Below are 25,661 nucleotides of genomic sequence, written 5' to 3' on the forward strand. Positions count from 1 at the left end.
CCCTCCCCTTTTTCCTTCTTCTTTCTCTACTTCTTTAGGCGTGGTCCGCACTTAGCAAAATCATCTAAATAATTTCATACTGCAAACAAACAAACAAACAGCTACTAAACCATGGTTTAGTAGATCTAGATTGGGATCACCTATTTCGGTCACACCAATTTTTGTCCTTTTGGCCTGGACCTGGAGTTCTCAATGTCGTTTACACCTGTTATTTTGATTCCGATCAGATTGAAGAGTCTAAACTTCCAGACTAAACAAACCTCTCAAGCCATGGGTCTGATCTGGTTTGCTGGGATGTCTGGGTTCTAACACGTGGGCTCTGGACGTACAGTAAGTGTAAAATTGTGATCTATCTAGTCACTACAAACTGCGACTGTTTGCTTTATCTGCTGCCAAGTCCTTCAAGTTATTCATCTGGAAGAGAAAAAAAACTGCATTCATCATTGTATTTTTAATCACAGAAAATAGATAGACAAAGGAATGCCTTGGGGAGGGAGTGTGTTGGGGGGGGGGGGTAAAAATCTGCAATTCCCACAGCAGGCTCCCTATTGTTTCCCTGCATCGGCAAACATTCCGTAAATTGACTTTGAATGAATTTATTTTTAATGTGATGGTGATGCTCCTCTGCCAGGGAGCTTATAGTGGCTTGTGTATATATGTGTGTGTGTGTGTGTGTGTGTGTGTGTGTGTTTGTGTGTGTTTTAAGTGACTCTATGTGACTATATGTGTATGTATGTATGTATGCATATATTAGTAAGACCAATTATTTTGCAATTTACATTTTACATACATGACCAGTATGTATTTGACCAGCATGTATACTCTACAGATCGTAAATAAGTGCATGTTTTCTGTATGTTGGCCAAATTGTATTCAATTCAAAGTGAATTCAATTTTCTGTGTCTGTGTGTTTGTGTGTGTTTGTGTGCGATCGTGCCTTTGTTTGTTAGACCAGAGTGTACACAATATCCGATGAAACCTTCCTTTCAACCCTTGCTCTCTCCATGTCTCGGTGTTTCCAGCCCTTACAAAGCAGCTTTCTCATCACAACATCCTCCTCTGATTGTATTCATTAATAAATTAATTATCAACCCACTTCTGTTCCTACCTAATTGAGTCCCATTGCAGTTCCTAAGTAGGACACAGTCGAATCAGACAAATGGAATGGTATCTGAGGCTGGCTCTTCAGGGCACCGGTCTTGGCCCGAACCCATGGAACCCACAAACACACTGTAGTGATTTAACCAATCACAGGTGGAATAGGATACGAACCTGATCTTTAATTTGAAAAAAAAAAAAAAAAAAAAAAAAAAAAAGCTACAGCTAGATTAGGTTTATTGATCCTCCTGAGACCCGGATTTTTTATCGATGTGCATTTTTTATTTCTCCTAGTAATATTTGGAATTACTTGGACCTAACATATATAAAAACTAAACATTTTAATTTGTACAGAAAGTCGTTTTTGCAAAAAGAAAACAAAACAACAATGTCCCCACATGAGGACCATCGTTTAATTTAACATGTAAAGGTTATCCTTGACATTTGGGATCAAAAGGAGCCAACTGGTCCAAAAAGTAAATTTTAGCTTTCTTCAGTAAGTAAATAAACTAGTTTTAAACACAAAGTTCTATGGAAATTTTTACCTGCCCTGTGGACCGGACTGGCTGTAGAAACTGTCGACTGGGATTCACGTCATCTTGTTTTCAATTAGTTGAGTGTAATGTTGTCATGTGGCCACTAGATGGTACGAGCAGTGTCTGCATAAGAGGCCAAAGGGTCAGTGTTTTAAAAGATTAAGCATCATGATGGAGAGAAGCAGAAATGTAATGTCCACATATGAGGACACAAGAGGGACTCAAGAGGTTAAACATATGATCATTTTCTTTACACAACCATTTACGAACCAAGCCAAACCAGCATTGATAAGATGAGACGTCATTTTTGTATCAAGAAAAAATCAAAGGAAGGTAGTATCATGCTATTTGATTTGATTCGAGTTAGACACATTAGAAATTGTAATTTCTGCTTTCACGTCACGCTTCTTTTCTTTACTTACATCACACGTACAGACTCTAAAAGAGGATCCGGCTCAGTTTTACTGAACGCGAGCGACTGGTGGAGCAATGGAGACTTCAGAAGCAGAAGAGGAAACTCAGAGCTCAGCAGCTCATTTACTCATAGTAAAAACTAAGAAAGGAAGGAGTGACCTGTCAGGTACCGAGAGTGTTTAGTGAACTGGGAAAATCGGCTTTTAGCTACAGAACAGCACCATTGAGGTGGAATTCTTCACTACAGAAAACGTTGAAGCTCAGCTTTAGAAACTTTTAGTTTCTAAACACCACCAGAAAGCCTGTGACAGTTTAAAGTTTATTATTATTATTATTATTATTATTATTATTACTTTATCTTTTTCTTATTATTTTAATTTCTAATAAATTCATATTTTTAAATGTATTTAATATTATTTTTTATATATGTAGTTATACATATTTTATATATATATAGTTTTATATGTAGTTTCTTATGTTTTTAGTTCATTATTATTCATTTGATAATTTCTTATAATTTTACTCTACTTTTATTATTACCTTTTTTGTTTATTTTAAAATTCTTTATATTTTGTGTTTTTATGGTCTTTTAGAATTTTCTATTCTACATATGTATATTTTCATATTTTTTCTTTTTTTTTTTATTTCTTTTATTTATTCATTTTTTACTATTTTATTCCTTATTATTCCCAATTTCTTATTAAATGTTTTTTTTTTAATCCCTTTGATGTTATAAATGCTCTGCAACATTGTAAATGAGGGTCACCCTCAATGTTTTCCCGAGTGAAAATAAAGGTTGATTGATTGACTGATTGATAAAAGGTGTTTGCATAGTAACAACATGGATTAAGAACCTCTACTTTCACAAAACAGGTACCATGTAGCAAAAGCAGTAGATTAACGATTTTTTAAACTTTCATAATAATTTTTTCTTCTTTTAGCTTTCTAAACTCTGCAGGCAGGACTGGCTAAAATCATGCTGATAGTGATACCACTTTAAAATAAGACTACCTTTATAAAGGGTTAATAAAGGGTTTACAAAGGAGATTATTAATTGTTATTAATTAGCCTGCAAATACTTTACAACTCATTAATAAGCAGTTAATAAACAAATAACAACATGGATAGAAATGACAAATATATAAAGTTAAAAAAAATGGCAAAGTAGTGTATATATATATTTTAAATATATTTATATATATTTGTAAGAATGTTTAACTCTTTACTATAAATTAAATGACTCAGTTGAATTAAATGACTATGCAAAAAAACGGATCACTGTTGCCTTTTTAATTGATGTGTTGTAACTGCTTATCAATGGTTTTAAGGCATTTACAACCTAACCTATAATACTTAATAATCTAGTTTATAAACCATTTATAAACCATTTATAATGGTAGTCTTATTTTAAAGTGATACCTTGTTTCTTATTCTGTTTATTTATATATTCGTCTTATTTTTACTATTAATTCGCCATATAATTCCAGAACCAGGGGCAAGCATCTGTGTGTATGTGTGTGTGTGTGTTTGGCGAGGAAGTCCCCTTACATTTTACTACAGGCAAGACTCGGGCACCATGTGCAAAGTGCCAGCCTTCACATTTAGGCATCCATTATTGAGTAAACAGGGTCCTGTCTGTCTCCAGTGCTTTGGGCCAACAATTAAATATATCAGTCGCTGCATAAGGCTGGGAGGGGGATGTTGGACCCTGGAAGTGGGCATCTATGTGTGTATATGTGTGAGTGTGTGTGTGTGTGTGTGTGTGTGTGTGTGTGTGTGTGTGTGTGTGTGTGTGTGTTTGCAGACTCATGAGAGCAGTCTCTCAATGAAATATTGATGCCTTTAATTGAGGCTTTAGGTTTTTCATGGTCGATAGTGCCTTTAGCAGAAGAAACCTAAGGTGGGTTGAAAGGGGTGTATGTGTGTGTGTGTGTGTATGTATGTGTGTGTTTGGGTGTATTTGTGTGTGTGCGGTATGTAAATTGTATGTTATACATTGTTAAATATGTGTAATAGCATGTTTCACACAGACATAGCAAACAACATAAACAGGGGTACTGGAAATTCAGTATATAGTGCTGTAGTGTAAATAGAACACGTGGTTGAATGAAGGAGATAAAATGGAAAATAGATTGAAATATTACAATAGAATAGAAACATATATACCAATAAAATTCATGGTGTTTTTAAGTGATGGTACAATTAATCTACTTTTGGTTTCTTCAAGAACCTTTTGAAATTGATGTACTTTATAAAAAAAAACATACCTAACTGGACTAAACTATAAGTTTTCTTTTTCTTTTTTATTTTTACAGAACCAAAAACAGTTTTATGAAAGAAATGTATTGTTTTTTCCCATCTATGGTAGAGATGCCATAGATGGGCATCTCTAATACAGGGCAAACAAAATTATTGAAAATGGCACATGCGACTAGAGTAGCACTACTGTGGTATAGTTATGATTATGCACTACTAAAGTTAATGTATGATTTGAATAGCTCTACTGAGATATACAGTATGTAGGACTAACAAGCCCTGATGAAGTAAAGTAAATATATGATTAGAATAGCTCTACTGAGGAAAATGTATGATTGAGATATCTTGACTTACTTACAAGACTGGGATATTATATATATATATGATTAAAATAGTTTTGCTGAGGTAAATGTATGACTAAAAGAGCATTGCTGAAGTACATTTATGATTAGAATGTCACTACTGAGGTGCATTTATGATTGTAATAGCACTACTGAAATAAATGTATGACTAGAAAAGCACTACTGAGGTAAATGTCTGATTAGAATATTACAAACTTACATTGCAATACTTAAGTAAATGTATGAATAGAATCCCAGCACTACTGAGGGGTAAAACTATGACTAAAATAGCACTTCTGAGGTTATTTTATGACTAAATTCTTACTAAATATTTTTTTCTGAGTTAAACAAATATAATGAAATTAATTTATTGCAATGCAAATATTTGCATTTTGTTCGTCTGGTACAGAAATCTGTCTATTTGTTTTATGTTAACAATTAAAAAAAGTAAATTCTCAACTAAACCTTGACTAACAGCTTTCAGTTCATCTGAAAGTGAGTAAAACTCAGCACTACTGAAGCAGATGTATGACTAGAATAGCACTACTGAGGTAAAAGCCTGTTTAGAATATTACAAACTTAAATTGCAATACTTAAGTAAATGGATGATAAGAATAGCACTACTGAGATGAAGCTATAACTAAGCTATAACTAAACCTTGACTAACAGCTTTCAGTTCATCTGAAAGTGAGTAAAAACAGTAATTTTTGACTCCGCTAATATTCTCTATGAACCCCCTCCCTGTTCTTAATTAGAAACGAGTGTAGTATTGAGATATAGTTTAGTTGATTTGGGCCAAATTCTAAGAATGTTTTGATACCTCCTCCCGAAGTAAGAGGTGTAAAGACTGTGGTGTTCGGTTCAAAGAAAAAGAACATGAGTGTAATTATGTGATGGATTTAGCCCAGGAGCATGCGTGTGTGTGTGTGTGTAAAATCACTAAGCATCAGCGGCAGACATTGCAGGGTGTGAGTGTGTATTTTCTGAGTCTGATTGAAGTAAAACACAGTCTTTAATGTATCATTTCAAGTGAACACGGAGCCCAAATGAAAACACACACACCTACACACGGCGGCCTAATTGAAGACTGCAGGTTGCCGTGCTGCTGCTTTTAGAGGCACAAGAGTACTTTTGAAATCAATATTCACTCCAAGTTGTTTTTCTCTCTCCAAATTAAAGCTGCCACTTGTAGGGAGCTGACGCCAAAGAGCTGGAAACAGTGAGGGAGAGAGAGAGAGAAAGAGAGAGAGAGAGAGATGTAGAACGAGAGAAATAGTGGAAGACAGACAGTGCAAGCACTGGGCAATACATGAAGGAGTTTCATAGTTATTCACTTTGATAATTATCATGAAAACCTATTATTTTAGGCTTTTTACAGGCTTTTACAAGTCAATTCTACAGTATTCCATTTGGTAAAACTAATTTTGTGCATTACATGAGAGGAGAGTATTCATTTCTAAGCCTCTTTATCTGTAAACTGGCTATGCAAGTGGTTTTCAAACTGTGATAATGGCTAAGGAAGCATCCAAAAATGGTACGCCATCAAACCACTAAGCTGAACTGCTTGAATTTCTTCACCAGGAGTGGCAAACGTTATCCAAAAGCAGTGTGTAAGACTGATGGAGGAAAACATGCCAAGATGCATGAAAACGGTGATTAAAAAACAGAGTTATTCTGAACTCTTAAAACTTTATAAATATGAACTTGTGTTCTTTGCATTATTTGAGAGGCACAGGAGTACTTTTGAAATCAATATTCACTCCAAGTTGTTTTTCTCTCTCCAAATTAAAGCTGCCACTTGTAGGGAGCTGACGCCAGAGAGCTGGAAACAGTGAGGGAGAGAGAGAGAGAGAGAGAGAGAGAGAGAGAGAGAGAGAGAGAGAGAGAGAGAGAGAGACGTAGAGCGAGAGAGATAGAGGGAGACAGACAGTGCAAGCACTGGGCAATACATGAAGGAGTTTCATAGTTATTCACTTTGATAATTATCATGAAAACCTATTATTTTAGGCTTTTTACAGTATTCCATTTGGTAAAACTATTTTTCGCTGGAAAATAGAGTTTTCTAATTGTGAAAAAAAGGTTTCCTTGTTAAAAAGTGGGAACATTTTCTGTATTTTTACATTTTCCACGGTCAAAAAACAGAGAAATTAACACTTTCTATAGTTTTTGTATTTATATATTCATGTACATATTCTTTTTTTATATCTTATAAGGTATAGTTAAGTTGGCTTGGAAAAGCCAACTTATTGTTCTTCGTAATCTTCTTATTAAGTTGGCTTGGAAAAGCCAACTTACTGTTCTTCGTAATCTTATTCTACTTATTATTAAGTTGGCTTGGAAAAGCCAACTTACTGTTCTTCGTAATCTTATTAAGTTGGCTTGTCAAAGCCAACTTACTGTTCTTCTTATTCTTCTTATTATTATTATTATTATTATTATTATTATTATTATTCTACGCTAAAATTTCTCAACGCTACTCCTCCTACAGTTTTCGAGCTAGAACCACCAAACTTCACAGGATGGTAGAACCCATAGCCGTGGAGTGTGCTTGTGCTTTTCTAAGCGATCGGAGAACCAGGGTTCTAGCACGGTTCCGTCAAAGTCACTTTTTTCCCCATAGACTTCCATTCACACTTTTTTCAAACTGCTCTAAAAGTCACAATTTTCAAGCTAGAACCACGAAATTCACAAGACATACAGAACTTGCAGAGACGTTTCAGACGATATGCTGATCTCACCGATACGATTTGCGGTTTTCGTAAAATTATCGTACGAACTTTCCCCATAGGAATGAATGGGCGGAATGTTGGCCATCTCACACACACCAGCCGATCCTGCGCACGGCCCCCCTCTCTGCCCTGCTCCTCAGTACTGTATCTGTATGGAGAAGAGACTGCTGAACACAACCCACACCAGAACCAATACCACACTACACACACCCCACACACCACACAAACTCCACATACCACACACTCTACACACCCCACACACTCCACACCACACATACCCCACACCACACATACCCCACACCACACACCCCACACCACACACACGCACACACCACACATACACCACACCACACACACTTCAAACCACACATACCCCACACCACACACACACCCCACACCACACACACACACTAACTACACACACACTTCAAACCACACATACCCCACACCACACACACACACTTCAAACCACACATACCCCACACCACACACGCTTCAAACCACACATAACCCACACCACACACACACTCCACACCACACACACACCCCACACCACACACACACACTAACTACACACACACTTCAAACCACACATACCCCACACCACACACACACACTTCAAATCACACATACCCCACACCACACACGCTTCAAACCACACATAACCCACACCACACAAACCCCACACCACACACACTTTAAACCACACACAAAATCCACAGCTCACATACCCCACACCACACACACTCCACCCCACACATACCACACACACTTCACACCCCACACCACACACACTCCACAGCACACATACCCCACAACACACACTTCAAACCACACATACCCCACACCACACACACTCCACACCACACAAACCCCACACCACACACACTTCAAACCACACATACCCCACACCACACACACTTCAAACCACACATACCCCACACCACACACACTTCAAACCACACATACCCCACACCACACACACTCCACACCACACAAACCCCACACCACACACACTTCAAACCACACAAACCCCACACCACACACACTTCAAACCACACATACCCCACACCACACACACTTCAAACCACACATACCCCACACCACACACACTTCAAACCACACATACCCCACACCACACACACTCCACACCACACAAACCCCACACCACACACACTTCAAACCACAAAACCCCACACCACACACACTTCAAACCACACATACCCCACACCACACACACTTCAAACCACACATACCCCACACCACACACACTCCACACCACACAAACCCCACACCACACACACTTTAAACCACACACACTCCACAGCTCACATAGCCCACACCACACACACTCCACCCCACACACACTTCATACCCCACACCACACACACTTTAAACCACACACACACTCCACAGCTCACATACCCCACACCACACACACTCCACCACACACATACCACACACACTTCACACCCCACACCACACACACTCCACAGCACACATACCCCACACCACACACACTTCAAACCACACATACCCCACACCACACACACTCCACACCACACAAACCCCACACCACACACACTTCAAACCACACATACCCCACACCACACACACTTCAAACCACACATACCCCACACCACACACACTTCAAACCACACATACCCCACACCACACACACTCCACACCACACAAACCCCACACCACACACACTCCACAACACACACACTCCACACCTAATACACACAACTCACCCCACACTCCACCACACATACACCACACTCCACCCCACATTCCAAACACACCACACCAAACACACTCCACAACCCACTCCACACCCCACACACTCCACACCACACTACACAACTTAGTAACTATTTGACAAGCCAACTTAAAGTTCGTTCACGAACTTTGCCTTTTCTAGTTCTACTTATTATTATTATTATTATTCTATTCGCAAAATTTAATCACTATCTCCTCCTAGGGCTTTTGACGTAGAACCACGAAATTTTGCAGTATCGTAGGACCTATACCCGAATAGGTTGCTTGTGCTTTTTTAAGCGATACATCGTACGGTTTTCGTAAAAACTTCGTAAACGTACGCATTTTTTTCCCATAGGAATGAATGGGGCCAAATTTTAAACGTCCGTAACTGCCACAATTTTTGAGATACGAACACCAAATTCGGCGAGCTTATAGATCTTATCGAGATCTTTAAACTAATAGTAGGTTGCGAAGTGATACGACGTACGGTTTTCGTACAATTGTCGTACGAAGTTTTCCCATAGAAATGAATGGGGGGCCCAGAGTTCCATCTCACACACGAGCAGCTCTGCGCACGGAACCCCTTCTCTCCCCTGCTCCTCCAGTACTGTGAGTGTATGGAGGAGCTGCTGTATGGAGCAGCTATCAGTCAAAAGTTTGGACACCCCGGCACCCCAGCCAGGTTTTAGCAACCACCTATTAACTGCTTAGCAACCACCTGGAAAACGTTAGCAACTGCCTAGCAACCACTTAGCAACACCTTAGCAACCACCTGGAAAACGTTAGCAACTGCCTAGCAACCACTTAGCAACAACTTAGCAACCACTTTAGAAATTATAGCAACTGCCTAGCAACCAGTTAGCAACCACTTAGCAAACACCTGGAAAACGTTAGCAACTGCCTAGCAACCACTTAGCAACACCTTAACAACCACTAGGAAAACGTTAGCAACCACTTAGCAACCACCTTAGAAACGATAGCAACTGCCTAGCAACCACTTTAGAAATGATAGCAACAGCCTAGCAACCACTTACCAACACCTTAGCAACCATTAGGAAAACGTTAGCAACTGCTTAGCAACCACTTAGCAACCACTTTAGAAATGATAGCAACTGGCTAGCAACCACCTAGCAACACCTTAGCAACCACCTCAGATACCATAGCAACACCTTAGCAACCACCTAGCAACACCTTAGCATCCACCTAGCAACCACCTAGCAACACCTTAGCAACCACCCCAGATACCATAGCAACACCTTAGAAACCACCTAGCAACACCTTAGCAACCACCCTGGATACCATAGCAACACCCTAGCAACCACCTAGCAACACCTTAGCAACCACATAGCAACCACCTAGCAACACCTTAGCAACCACCCCAGATACCATAGCAACACCTTAGCAACCACCCTGGATACCATAGCAACACCTTAGCAACTGCATAGCAACACCTTAGCAACCACCTAGCAACCAACTAGCAACACCCTAGCAACCACCTAGCAACACCTTAGCAACCACCACAGATACCATGGCAACACCTTAGCAACCACCTAGCAACACCCTAGCAACCACCTAGCAACCACCTAGCAACACCTTAGCAACCACCCCAGATACCATAGCAACACCCTAGCAACCACCTAGCAACACCTTAGCAACCACCCCAGATACCATGGCAACACCTTAGCAACCACCTAGCAACACCCTAGCAATCACCTAGCAACACCTTAGCAACCACCCAGGATACCATAGCAACACCTTAGCAACCGCATAGCAACACCTTAGCAACCACCTAGCAACCACCTTGCAACACCCTAGCAACCACCTAGCAACACCTTAGCAACCACCCCAGATACCATAGCAACACCTTAGCAACCACCTAGCAACATCCTAGCAACCACCTAGCAACACCTTAGCAACCACCCCAGATATCATAGCAACACCCTAGCAACCACCTAGCAACACCTTAGCAACCACCGCAGATACCATAGCAACACCTTAGCAACCACCTAGCAACACCCTAGCAACCACCTAGCAACCACCTAGCAACACCTTAGCAACCACCCCGGATACCATAGCAACACCTTAGCAACCACCTAGCAACACGTTAGCAACCACCTAGCAACATCTTAGCAACCACCCCGGATACCATAGCAACACCTTAGCAACAACCTAGCAACACCATAGCAACCACCTAGCAACACCTTAGCAACCACCTGTTATATGTTAGCAATTAGCTAGCAACCAGTTAGCAACAGCTTAGCAACCACCTGGAAAACATTAGCAATTGCCTAGCAACAGCTTAGCAACCTTTTCAGAAATGATAGCAACCGCCTAGCAACACATTAGCAATCAAAAGTTTAACCAAAAGTTTTACGATTTCAGCATTTAAACAAGCGTTTTTAGATTTCAGCGTTTAACCAAACGTTTTTAGATTTCAGCGTTTAATCAAACGTTTTTAGATTTCAGCGTTTAACCAAATGTTTTTAGATTTCAGCGTTTAACCAAACGTTTTTAGATTTCAGCGTTTAATCAAACATTTTTAGATTTCAGCGTTTAACCAAATGTTTTTAGATTTCAGCGTTTAACCAAATGTTTTTAGATTTCAGCGTTTTTAGCATTTAGCGTTAACAGCATATCAATGACTCTTCACACTCTTCAGACAGAAAAAGCTTAGCAACCATTTTAACTTTTTAACGTTATTAGCGTTCTTTTCCAAGCCAACTTAAAGTTCGTTCACGAACTTTGCCTTTTCTAGTTATTATTATTATTCTATTCGCAAAATTTAATCACTATCTCCTCCTAGGGCTTTTGACGTAGAACCACGAAATTTTGCAGTATCGTAGGACCTATGCCCGAATAGGTTGCTTGTGCTTTTTTAAGCGATACATCGTACGGTTTTCGTAAAAACTTCGTAAACGTACGCTTTTTTTTCCCATAGGAAATGAATGGGGGACAACTTTGAACGACTGTGTAGGTAACAATTTTTGACTTACAAAGACAAAAATCGGACGGTCTATAGAACTTACCGTGTTCTTTCCGAAAATTTTAACGTTTTGACGATATGTCGTACGGTTTTCGTACAAATGTCGTACGAAGTTTTCCCATAGAAATGAATGGGGGGCCCAGAGTTCTAACTCACACACGAGCAGCTCTGCGCACGGAACCCCTTCTCTCCCCTGCTCCTCCAGTACTGTGAGTGTATGGAGGAGCTGCTGTATGGAGCAGCTATCAGTCAAAAGTTTGGACACCCCGGCACCCCAGCCACCTTAGCAACCACCTAATAACTGCTTAGCAACCACCTTAGCAACCACCTGGAAAACGTTAGCAACTGCCTAGCAACCACTTAGCAACACCTTAGCAACCACCTGGAAAACGTTAGCAACTGCCTAGCAACCAGTTAGCAACAACTTAGCAACCACTAGGAAAACGTTAGCAACTGCCTAGCAACCACTTAGCAACCACTTTAGAAATGATAGCAACTGCCTAGCAACCAGTTAGCAACCACTTAGCAACCACCTGGAAAACGTTAGCAAATGCCTAGCAACCACTTAGCAACCACTTTAGAAATGATAGCAACTGCCTAGCAACCACTCAGCAACACCTTAACAACCACTAGGAAAACGTTAGCAACTGCCTAGCAACCACTTAGCAACCACCTTAGAATCGATAGCAACTGCCTAGCAAGCACTTAGCAACACCTTAACAACCACTAGGAAAATGTTAGCAACTGCCTAGCAACCACTTTAGAAATGATAGCAACAGCCTAGCAACCACTTAGCAACACCTTAGCAACCACTAGGAAAACGTTAGCAACTGCCTAGCAACCACTTAGCAACCACTTTAGAAATTAAAGCAACTGCCTAGCAACCAGTTAGCAACCACTTAGCAACCACTAGGAAAACGTTAGCAACTGCCTAGCAACCACTTAGCAACCACCTTCGAAACAATAGCAACTGCCTAGCAACCATTTAGCAACACCTTAACAACCACTAGGAAAATGTTAGCAACTGCCTAGCAACCACTTAGCAACCACTTTAGAAATGATAGCAACAGCCAAGCAACCACTTAGCAACACCTTAGCAACCACTAGGAAAACGTTAGCAACTGCCTAGCAACCACTTAGCAACCAATTTAGAAATGATAGCAACTGCCTAGCAACCACTAAGCAACACCTTAGCAACCACTAGGAAAACGTTAGCAACTGCCTAGCAACCACTTAGCAACCACTTTAGAAACACCTTAGCAACCGCATAGCAACACCTAAGCAACCACATAGCAACCACCTAGCAACACCTTAGCAACCACCCCAGATACCATAGCAACACCTTAGCAACCACATAGCAACACCTTAGCAACCACCTAGCAACACCTTAGCAACCACCCTGTATATCATAGCAACACCCTAGCAACCACCTAGCAACACCTTAGCAACCACCCCAGGTACCATAGCAACACCTTAGCAACCGCATAGCAACACCTTAGCAACCACCTAGCAACCACCTAGCAACACCTTAGCAACCACACCGGATACCATAGCAACACCTTAGCAACCACATAGCAACACCTTAGCAACCACCTGGCAACACCCTAGCAACCACCTAGCAACACCTTAGCAACCACCCCAGATACCATAGCAACACCTTAGCAACCACCTAGCAACACCCTAGCAACCACCTAGCAACCACCTAGCAACACCTTAGCAACCACCCCGGATACCATAGCAACACCTTAGCAACCACCTAGCAACACGTTAGCAACCACCTAGCAACATCTTAGCAACCACTAGGAAAACGTTAGCAACTGCCTAGCAACCACTTAGCAACCAATTTAGAAATGATAGCAACTGCCTAGCAACCACTAAGCAACACCTTAGCAACCACTAGGAAAACGGTAGCAACTGCCTAGCAACCACTTAGCAATCACTTTAGAAACACCTTAGCAACCGCATAGCAACACCTAAGCAACCACATAGCAACCACCTAGCAACACCTTAGCAACCACCCCAGATACCATAGCAACACCTTAGCAACCACATAGCAACACCTTAGCAACCACCTAGCAACACCTTAGCAACCACCCTGTATATCATAGCAACACCCTAGCAACCACCTAGCAACACCTTAGCAACCACCCCAGGTACCATAGCAACACCTTAGCAACCGCATAGCAACACCTTAGCAACCACCTAGCAACCACCTATCAACACCTTAGCAACTACACCCGATACCATAGCAACACCTTAGCAACCGCATAGCAACACCTTAGCAACCACCTGGCAACACCCTAGCAACCACCTAGCAACACCTTAGCAACCACCCCAGATACCATAGCAACACCTTAGCAACCACCTAGCAACACCCTAGCAACCACCTAGCAACACCTTAGCAACCACCCCGGATACCATAGCAACACCTTAGCAACAACCTAGCAACACCCTAGCAACCACCTAGCAACCACCTGGTATATGCTAGCAATTGCCTAGCAACAGCTTAGCAACCACTTCAGAAATGATAGCAACCGCCTAGCAACACATTAGCAACCACTTAGCAACACATTAGCAACCACTTAGCAACACCTTAGCAACAACTAGGAAAACGTTAGCAACTGCCTAGCAACCACTTTAGAAATGAAAGCAACTGCGTAGCAACCACTTAGCAACCACTTAGCAACCGCCTGGAAAACGTTAGCAACTGCCTAGCAACCACTTAGCAACACCTTAGCAACCACCTGGAAAACGTTAGCAACTGCCTAGCAACCACTTAGCAACACCTTAGCAACCACCTGGAAAACGTTAGCAACTGCCTAGCAACCACTTAGCAACACCTTAGCAACCACCTGGAAAACGTTAGCAACTCCCAAGCAACCACTTAGTAACTACCTGGAATACGTTAGCAACTTCCTAGCAACCACTTAGTACCCACTTTAGAAATTATAGCAACTGCCTGCCAAACCAGTTAGCAACACCTCAGCAACCACCAGGAAAATGTTAGAAACTGCCTAGCAATAGCTTAGCAACCACTTTAGAAATGAAAGGAACTGCCTAGCAACCACTTAGCAACCACCTGGAAAACGTTAGCAACTGCCTAGCAACCACTTAGCAACCACTTTAGAAATGATAGCAACTGCCTTGCAACAACTTATCAACACCTTAGCAACCACTAGGAAAACGTTAGCAACTGCCTAGCAACCACTTTAGAAATGATAGCAACTGCCTAGCAACCACTTAACAACATCTTAGCAACCACCTGGAAAATGTTAACAACTGCCTAGCAACCACTTAGCAACCACTGGGAAAACGTTAGCAACTGCCTAGGAACCACTTAGCAACCACTTTAGAAATGATAGCAACTGCCTAGCAACCACTTAACAACCACTTTAGAAATGATAGCAACTGCCTAGCAACCAGATAGCAACATTGTAGCAACTACCTGGAAAACATTAGCAACTGCCTAGCAACCACTTAGCAACCATGTGGAATATGTTAGCAACTGCCTAGCAACAGCTTAGCAACCACTTTAGAAATGATAGCAACTGCCTAGCAACCAGTTAGCAACATCTTAGCACCCACCAGGAAAACATTAGCAACTGCCTAGCAACCACTTAGCAACCACTATAGATATGATACAGACTGCCGAACAATCACTAAGCAATCCCTTAGCAACCACTTGGAATATGTCAGCAACTGCCTAGCAATAGCTTAGCAACCACTTTAGAAATAATAGCAACTGCCTAGCAACCACTTAGAAACAGTTTAGCAACCACCACATTTATGATAGCAACCAACTAGCAACCACTTAACAACACCTTAGTAACCAAATAGCAACATCTTAGCAGCCACCTGGAATATGTTAGCAAATGTGTATCAACACATTATTAACCACCACAAATGTGTTAGCAACCACTTAACATCACCTTAGCAACTGTCTAACAACACCTTAGCAGCCACTTTGTGTATGATAGCAACTGCCAATTATTAACACTTTAGGAACCACTTGGAATACTTAGCAACTGCTGAGAAACACCTTAGCAACCATCAAAGATAGTATTTGGAATTTAGCTTTTAGTCAAAAGTTTCTGGACTTTAGATTTAATCAAACGTTTTTAGATTTTAGCTTTTAGCCAAAAGTTTTTGGACTTTAGCTTTTAATCAAACGTTTTTAGACTTTAGCTTTTAGCCAAACGTTTCTGGACTTTTAGCTTTAATCGAACATTTTAAGACTTTAGCTTTTAGCCAAAAGTTTTTGGAATTTAGCTTTTAACCAAATAATATTGGACTTTAGCTTTTAGCCAAAAAACTTTTATATGAAGCTTATTTAATAAATATTAGACTGATATTTTCTTATGTATTATAAAAAACAAATAAATACAGAAATTTAATGTTTCCACACGTCTTATTATTATAAATTTAAATTTAAAAAAGAGCACCAACTACTGTACCCACCCATAGAGAGCATGGCAAACTGTACTCTCTCAGACTCGGAAAAGCAACATGGCCCCCTCAAATAAAAACAAATTGACATATTGTGCATATTTTTTGTTTTTATTTAAACAATCACACACACCCCGCCCGCCTCCCTAGATTTAAACACAAATACTGTACAAAAAGTGTTGTTTGGTTTTCACATCACACACACAAAGAAATGCATTAATACTGTACAGAAATAGTGTTGTTTGCTTGTCACATAACACACACACACACACACACAAAACGCATAAATACTGTGTAGAAATAAATAGTGTTGCTCGTATTTCAAATCACATACACACACACACACAAAACGCATAAATACTGTGTAGAAATAAATAGTGTTGCTCGTATTTCAAATCACATACACACACACACACACACACACACACACATAAATACTGTGCAAATATAGTGTTGTATTCTGTTTTTTACATCCCACACACACACACACACACACACACACACATACAAAAATGCATAAATACTATGTAGAAACAAAGTGTTTTCAAATCGCTTTTCAAATCACACACACACACACACACACAAACACTGTGCAAAAATAATGTTGTTCTCTTTTTACATCACACACACATGCATAAATACTCTTCAGAAATTAAGTGTTGTTCACTTTTCAAACCCCCCCCCCACACACAAATACTGTGCAAAACACACACACACTCAAAGAAACGCAGAAATTAAGTGTTGTTTGCTTTTTAACCTCCGCCCCCCCACACACACAAAAATACAGTGCAAAAACACACACACACACACACAAATACTGTGCAAAACACACACACACACACAAAGAAATGCAGAAATTAAGTGTTGTTTGCTTTTTAACCCCCGTCCCCCCACACACAAATACAGTGCAAAAACACACACACACACACAAAGAAACGCAGAAATTAAGTGTTTGCTTTTTAACCTCCGCCCCCCCCCACACACACACACAAATACAGTGCAAACACACACACACACACACACAAATACTGTGCACAACACACACACACACTCAAATACAGTGCAAAAACACACACACACAAATACTGTGCAAAACACACACACACTCAAAGAAACGCAGAAATTAAGTGTTGTTTGCTTTCCCCCACACACCCCCCCACACACACACACATATACTGTGCAAAAATAGTGTTGTTCGCTTTTCACATCACACACACACACACAAAGAAACTCATAAATACTGTGTAGAAATAAATAGTATTGTTCGCTTTTCAAATCACATATATACACACACACACACACACACACATACTGTGCATAGTGTTGTTCACGTATCACATCACACACACTACTCTACACACACTGACACACATATATAAATACTGTACAAAAGCAGTTATTCGTTTATCACATCAAATCACATCTCACACACATTCACACACATACACATGTAACTAAAAAGTCACATTGCCCCTAACTTTTTTTCAAGTGCAGTAAATGGGCGGCTAATCGGTCCCAGTCCCAACGGACAATTTCAGTTGTCTTTGAAAATGTCCAGGAATCCATCACCACTGTTTAAAGCGCAACAACATCAAAAGGAGTAACTTTTCCCCAGTTTCTGCTACTGGGCTGTCTGCTGCACCCATAATTATTCTGGTATTCAGGTATTTTGCTTTGGTGCCAGGAACATGCAGTTTGTTGTGTATTGCTGCTTGTCAGTTCTCTGTGTGCCCATTGTGTTGAGGTTTTCCTTGAGCCACATATGTAGATTAGGACATTCTGGAGATTATGTTGCTGGAGGGGTGTTGCTGTCCCTTAAACCATGTAGAGAGATGGAGGGACTTTGTCAATGCACTTGTGGTGCTTTGCAGCTTTGCAGAGTTCTCTGTGCAGCCCCTGAACTGTCCATTGTGGCTGTTGTGGTGTTGATGTCCCTTAAACCATGTAGAGAGATGATGGACTTTGTTAATGCACTTGTGGTGCTTTGCAGCTTTGCAGGGTTCTCTGTGCAGCCCCTGAACTGTCCATTGTGGCTATTGTGGTGTTGATGTCACTTAAACCATGTAGAGAGATGGAGGGACTTTGTTAATGCACTTGTGGTGCTTTGCAGCTTTGCAGAGTTCTCTGTGCAGCCCCTGAACTGTCCATTGTGGCTGTTGGGGTGTTGATGTCACTTAAACCATGTAGAGAGATGGCGGGACTTTGTTAATGCACTTGTGGTGCTTTGCAGCTTTGCAGAGTTCTCTGTGCAGCCCCTGAACTGTCCATTGTGGCTGTTGTGGTGTTGATGTCCCTTAAACCATGTACAGAGATGGAGAAGCTTTGTTAATGCACTGGTGTTGCTTAGGAGTTTCTCTGTGCAGCTTCTGTAATGTCCCTTTTATAGGGTTGGTGTCCCTGAACCAGATGGACAGATGTTAGGGATTCTGGAGCTTTTTGAAGGGCTCTGTGCAGTTGGTGCTGCCAGGTGCTGATGGTGCTGCCACTTGCTGCTGTTTAGCCTTGGGCCATCCTGGCAATGCAGAGTAAACACTTACACCCCCTCCCCTCCCAACAGTAACAGGAGGAGACCTCCTGTGGGACTTTCACAGCATCCTCATGCTGACAGAGAGCTTGGTGGAGCTCTCTGTGTAGCCTTGGGCCATTATTGTGGACCAGGCCATTTGTGATTGATTTTTTTAAATTGAAGTGAAGTTTTTTTTTTCAGAATTAATAATTTTTAATGCATGTTTAAAACATTTTACAAACAAAAATACATACGAAATTTTAGTCATGTTTGTTCACTACATATTTTGGTTACATACAATAAAAATAAAATAATTAAACAAACATATTACATTTACATTACCATTTTATATACAAAATTCAAAGCATTTAAGATAAAACAGCTATATTACCAACATCTTTTAGATATTTTCTTTATTTTTCTAATGTCAGCAAAAGCTTGTTTAGAAACCCAAATGGCCTGAAATAATGCAGTTATTCATTGCAATTTTATGTGTTTTCCATATTTTATTTTTAAATTACTGTAAGAAAATGGTTTAAAATGTTTTTATAATTAAGAACTTTACTATAATTAATACTAATCAAGCTAATGAAATATAATCAACTGCATTACTATAAGAGTGTGATACTGTGGTAGGCAACAGGGTGTGACATAAAGCTTGAGGCCAGCCAAAGGAAAGTGGATGACATGTTACTGGCAGAGCGGAGGAAGGCAGCTGAGACAGTTCTCTATAATACTTCTCTGTCTTAACAATCAGTTACTTGCAAAATTTGGCCGTTAGCTTGTAGGCCCCAAAACCGTTGGGAGTCAAAGAGGATTGAGTCCTACTGTATGCGTAAGAAAGATTTTGACAGACAAACTTCTGATCAAGACCAGCCAGAACCAGTTTTTGGGGAACTCACCAAGGTGCCCTCCTCCGTGAGCTTGAGGTGGGGTTTGTCTATAAATGCTCATGTCTGTGAAATAATCTTGGAACTTCTTCTCTTGAACTCCTTGTGAGTGGAAAAGTCGTTCCCAGAGCTCTGTTTTAATAAATTGTTATTTTGCTGAAGATCAAGTATTCTGCCTCTCTATGACTTATCTCTACTTCGGGCTTCCATCAAAAGAATCCAGCGGAACGCACTAGAGATGGTGCAGAGGGTAGTGCGGTTTTCCCAACATTACATATATCCATAGTCATGCAAAAATCCATTTGAGATCTTGAGAGGTTCTTTTTAAAAAATCCCAAATTGTATTGCTTTTAGATCAAAAATTATTTTAAAATTTTAAATATTTTTCGACAGATCCCAGATTTGTTTTGATCAACGACACATTAAAATTAAATGATCTACGTTTTATCTTTGTGAAAGTCTGGTATTGGACAGGTCGGACTATCAACATATTTACAGTTTATCAGTCTATGTATTATCTGAGCCTGCATATCTAGCAATTACACCATAATTAACTTCTTGTATTTTTTTATATTTATACTTTTACTTGTATCAAAAGCCCAATTTATTTTCAAATGTTTATATTTATTTATAAAATCTGAAAAGATGAATTTATACTATGGAATACCAAATTCGTTTTAAACCATGTTTTTTTACCTACTGTTTTTTTTTCATCTCCTATCCATTTGGCCTCTCTATATATTGCATTTGCTGTTATTTTACATAATAAAATTGTGAATTTTGGAGCTATATTGGGAGTCTGTATTTGGGAGTCTGTAATTGGGAAGGAGAGTAACGTAATTTCAATTCTATGTATGTCCTGTACATATGCAGCATTGACAATAAAACTACTTGACTTGACTTGACTTGACTTGATATTAATCACTCCCAGTCCTTCTTATTTCTTACCTTTAAAAAGCAAATCTCTTTTGGCAATTTCTACATAGCTACCCATATAATCTTGCATATTTTTTGTTGATTTTAACAGCCCATTTTTGTGTGGGCAGAAAAATAGTTGCTAAAATTTGGTAATATAAAAGTGTTCGTAATATTTATTTTCGTTTTAGAATTCCATTTTATTTTGGAGTATTTTTCTTTATCTATTTTATTTTCTTTCTTAGTCCAGTTAAAATCAACACATTATTTATTATCGAAATAGGTGCCTAAAATCTTTAATTGTTTTTGTACTTGTATGTCATTAGAGAATTTATTTTTACTTCCCATATCTCCAATCCACAGACATTCACATTTATCTTTATTCAATTCAGATTTTAGATTTAGGTTTAACCATAATATTATCTGCGTTAGCGGATATAACGTATTTATTTCCATTTATTTGGACACCTTGTATTCTGGGATCATCCTTAATGCTTTTTGTCAAAGAATTAATTGCTAAAACAAAAAGTGCTGTGCTAAGCGGGCAGCCTTGCTTGACACCTCTTTATATTTTAAATTCATCTGTCAGTTGGCCATTCACATTAATCTGCGTTGTAGATTTCACATACAGACACATCGGGGGTCTTTCTTATAATTTTCTGCATCTATATTAGTGATATCTGAAAATCGTGAGGTTATGGCTGCTGAGTTAAAATTATCCACTTCTTTATTAGTAGGAAATATGTGTAATGCTTTTGGAGGACAGTGTTCAATAGATTTAATGACCTGTTTCAGCATATGTCTGTCAGCATCAGTCAGAGCCTCATGTTTCTGTTTCACTCTCAGTCTGTTCAGCAGCTCAGCAAAGGCAAGATCATCTTTCTGAAAGTTCTGTAGTAGGTTTGGGTTTAGACTGTTCTACACTGCTCTTCAAATAATTTAGTAAAAAAACAGAAAATAAGTGCCTTTATTTGTATAAGTAAGGATTTTTTTATCAATACCTAAAACAATGTCTACAAGATTGTATTGTGAATACACTAGGTTGCACTTTATAAATTCAGTTGGTTATAATGTCTATTTTATTATAGCACACAATATACAGGATTATGGTAGCTATAGTATGTATTTAGAATTCCTGATGCAACACTCGTGTTTGGGTTAGAAATAAAAACTGGATCTAATAATGTGCTCTTCTCTGTTGTAGCATGATTAATAATCTGTGTGAATCCTTTTGATTGGAATAAGTTTAGAATGGGTTTGTTTATATTACTTAGTTGATCTTCATTAAAGTCTCCACATACCACAGCAGGTTTGTAGTCCATGATCTCAAGGAAGGTCAAAAGGGCATCTAGGTTTGGAATGAAGTCTGACAGTCTGTAGTTTGGAGGTCTGTACACAACTGCAATCACAACCTGTTTTGGAGCATCAACCTTTAAAAGCAAAAACTCCAGATCTGTGACATTCTGCACATATTGCACTGGACGGACCTGAAGGTGATTTTTAACATAAATGGCAACCCCTCCTCCACTTTTGTTGGATAGATGAGTGTAGTTAGTGTAGGAAACATGTCTGTTACGCTGATACATTCTATAACCATTTAACTGAAGACAATCAGGAACGGTAGAACCAGTCAGATGAGTCTCAGTCAGACACAGAACATCTGATAAGAGGAGTTCATGATGGCTTTTAATATCTTCAAAGTGATGTTGTAATCCCTCAGTGTTGTGATGTACAATAGTAATGGCTTGATTCATGTTTGATTCTCGAATTGTCTGCAGAAGTGGCTGGACAGTACGCAGGTCAGCTTTGGGCATGTTCTCCAGTGCAGCGCTGATTTGTGGGTCACAGAAAATTTTCTTTTCATCAAAGTCAATAATGTGTAGTCCACTTAGTGATGTAGTTCTGCTCAGTGCAACATAAGCCATGCCTGGTTCAAATACTTTTTTTAGTGACACAACAGCAGAATGAGTCGTCATTCCCTGAACTTTATGAGCAGTGCATGCAAAGGCTAACTTTAAAGGAAACTGTCTTCGAACTGTTCCTTTCTTCTTCAGACTTTCCTCTTCTCTCTCAATGTAAACAAGATTATCAGTTTCTCCAGGTACTTTACTGCGGTGTTTTCGTCCTGCATCAGCATCATCCAGCTCAACACCAATCATCTGAACCACAGGAACACTGTTACGGGTCTGTGTGATTATTTTAGCCACTTTACCAAAAGATCCATTCACCAGCCCAGATTCTACATCAATATTTCTGGTGAGCATCACTCGTGCGCCAACTGCCACCTGTAGTGTGTCCATTAAATCACCTTTATCTCCTTTAAAGGGGGCACCTTGTCTCTGCATTTGACCTGATCTGGGGTCTTTCTTATAATCCTCTGCATCTATATTAGTGATATCTGAAAAGCGTGAAGTTATGGCTGCTGAGTTGAAATCATCCACTTCTTTATTAGTAGGAAATATGTGTAATGCTTCTGGGGGACAGTCTTCAATAGGTTTAATGACCTGTTCCAACATACGTCTGTCAGCATCAGTCAGAGCTTCATGTTTCTGTTTCACTCTCAGTCTGTTCAGCAGCTCAGCAAAGGCAAGATCATCTTTCTGACGCATGATTTCAGTCAGTGTGATCATCTTAAAGTGATCTCTCCAGAAGTCCAGCACATGATCCTCATACACACACAGTGGCCTGGCTCGTCCTAGTGGTGGTAGCTGCTGAAAATCACCGACAGCCATAATAGAAATGTTACCAAAGGGTTTATTATTTCCTTTAATCTGCTGCAATCTCCAATTTACATAGGCAAACAGTGGTTTAGACACCATGGATATTTCATCAATGATCATGATCTGTAAATTAGAAAAGTTTGCTCTGATCTCATCCAGACTGTTTCCGAGTCCCTGATATGGAGGTTTCAGGCTTCTTGGGAGTTTTAGAAGTGCGTGGAGTGTTTTTCCATTAATGTTATGACTGGCACAGCCGGTAAATGCACTCAGAAGCACTGTGGGTTTGGACATATCAGCTTCCTCTCTTACACATGGCATTTTCTGTAAGATTTTAGTTGCCTCTGCAAACACAGACTTAATAAGGTGACTCTTTCCTGTTCCTGCTGTTCCAGCTACATAATAAAAAAATGATTCTGGGTTTTCATTCTGTACTTTTCTTTTACACCAATCCCTTATCTTATAGAACACAGCAGCTTGTGTCTCATTCAGGCTCTGATACATTTTTCTGATCACTGCAGGATTCACCTGTGGAGCTTCTATTACAGGCATAGCTGTTCTGTTATCAGATGTGGATGGAGCGAAATCTGGAACATCATCTGCTTCAGTTATGTCAGTGGGATCTGTGGGTTCTTGCTCTATCATGCACTCTAATCGAATCAGTTCATTTGTTGGAGCCAAGTTAGTCCAGGCATCTTCCATAGGACCATTCTGTTCAAAATTCTCAATGGCCTTATCAATAGCTTCACTGTGCTTTTCATACTTCTTTCTGTTCTCATTTACAGTGGTGTAAACCCGCTGCAGTGTGTCTGTTCCTGGCAGTTTAACTGAGGCAAACGCATAGAAGGCTTCATAAGTGTTAAACTGAGCAGTTTTAAACTGTGAGCTGCTGCGGTGTGGCAGGTACAATTTTAGTAGTGTTCCATAAAATTTTTCTGGATGTTTCTGTTGTGAAAAACGTGCAAATCGAATGATGGCAGGTTTTCCTCTGGTTCGCTTTTTGATGTATCCCATGTCATTCTGCAGTGGAAGTACATTTTTACCTTTTCTCTGATCTGCATAAACAATCCGATATTCACTAGCAAATTCAGCCATGCACATGTTCTCAAACTCTGGTGTTTCAGGCCTGGCCATGTATTTTTCTGCTAATCCAGTCATCCACACATTCTCATCATCAGGGGCTTTGTCCTGTAAGCAGCTCATAGGCAGACTCATTTTTACTGTGTTATCATCAGTGGGAATGAAAATTACAGCACGGGAAGATGATTTCAGTTTTAGACTGCAGGTTCGAGCTACTGCTTCCTGTGCACTGACCTCTCTGTTTTTAGCATAGGCATGCATCACCTGTTTCATGCTTTCTCTCTCAGATGTGTTTGGACACATTTCTTTAATCACTCCTTTCAGGTATTCACTCATCTCATGTTCACCTTTTGAGATGTATGACAGAATGTACATTATACAGGTGTATGGGTTCAGGATGAACTGTATATCCATGTTGGCATCCCAGGCTCTGAGCAGCAGCGGATTGTAGCCATTCACCCAGCAATCATTTGGTTCACGTTGCATTATAACTACACTTGCTGAACTGAGACTGTTTACATTGTCTTTATACTGCTCATATGTCATGTTTACAGTTTCTAGCAGCTGCGTGATGCTTTCAAAGTTCTGAGTCTTATCATTCAGCAGATCCCACACTGGCTGAAGCCTTGATTTAGCTTGTGTCACAGGTTCATCTTTTTCTGCACCTTCATCATCTGAGTCAGTGTCAGGGGGTGGTCTGGGTCGTGTGATGAGTGTGTTTTTCATGGGGGGTTTAGGAAATCCAAACCTGCAGTGTTTATTGTTCTTTTTGCATGATTTAGAATGGTTTCTGCTGTGTGTTTGAACTTCTGATACAATTCTGTTCAGTTCAGGATCTGTGTTTGGGTCTGGCAGTTTGCAAGAGATGTGTCTGTCAATGAAATCACAAACATCCTGATCTTGGTCACTCTCAAACTCTGGAGCACCGTTTACCCAGAATAAGCAGTGAATGTGTGGAGAGCCTCTCTGTTGGAACTCAATGCGAA

The 25,661-nt window shown here is 39.9% G+C and overlaps 1 long non-coding RNA gene across 3 annotated transcripts; it reads right to left on the reverse strand.

Moving 5' to 3' along the window:
• Nucleotides 1–10,496: 10,496 nt before the first annotated feature.
• Nucleotides 10,497–14,817, reverse strand: LOC125787176 (uncharacterized). Of its 3 annotated transcripts, XR_007429117.1 has the most exons (3): nt 14,519–14,817; nt 13,737–13,909; nt 10,497–10,634 (listed from the first exon to the last, which is right to left on the reverse strand). It is a non-coding gene; the product is annotated as an uncharacterized LOC125787176 (long non-coding RNA). The 3 variants fall into 3 exon arrangements; XR_007429118.1 differs by lacking the exon at nt 13,737–13,909 and having other exon boundaries at nt 14,433–14,817; XR_007429119.1 differs by lacking the exons at nt 13,737–13,909; nt 14,519–14,817 and adding an exon at nt 10,961–11,023.
• Nucleotides 14,818–25,661: the final 10,844 nt, after the last annotated feature.

The sequence above is a fragment of the Astyanax mexicanus genome, chromosome 23, assembly GCF_023375975.1.
Source record: "Astyanax mexicanus isolate ESR-SI-001 chromosome 23, AstMex3_surface, whole genome shotgun sequence".
Taxonomy (NCBI): Eukaryota; Metazoa; Chordata; class Actinopteri; order Characiformes; family Acestrorhamphidae; genus Astyanax; species Astyanax mexicanus.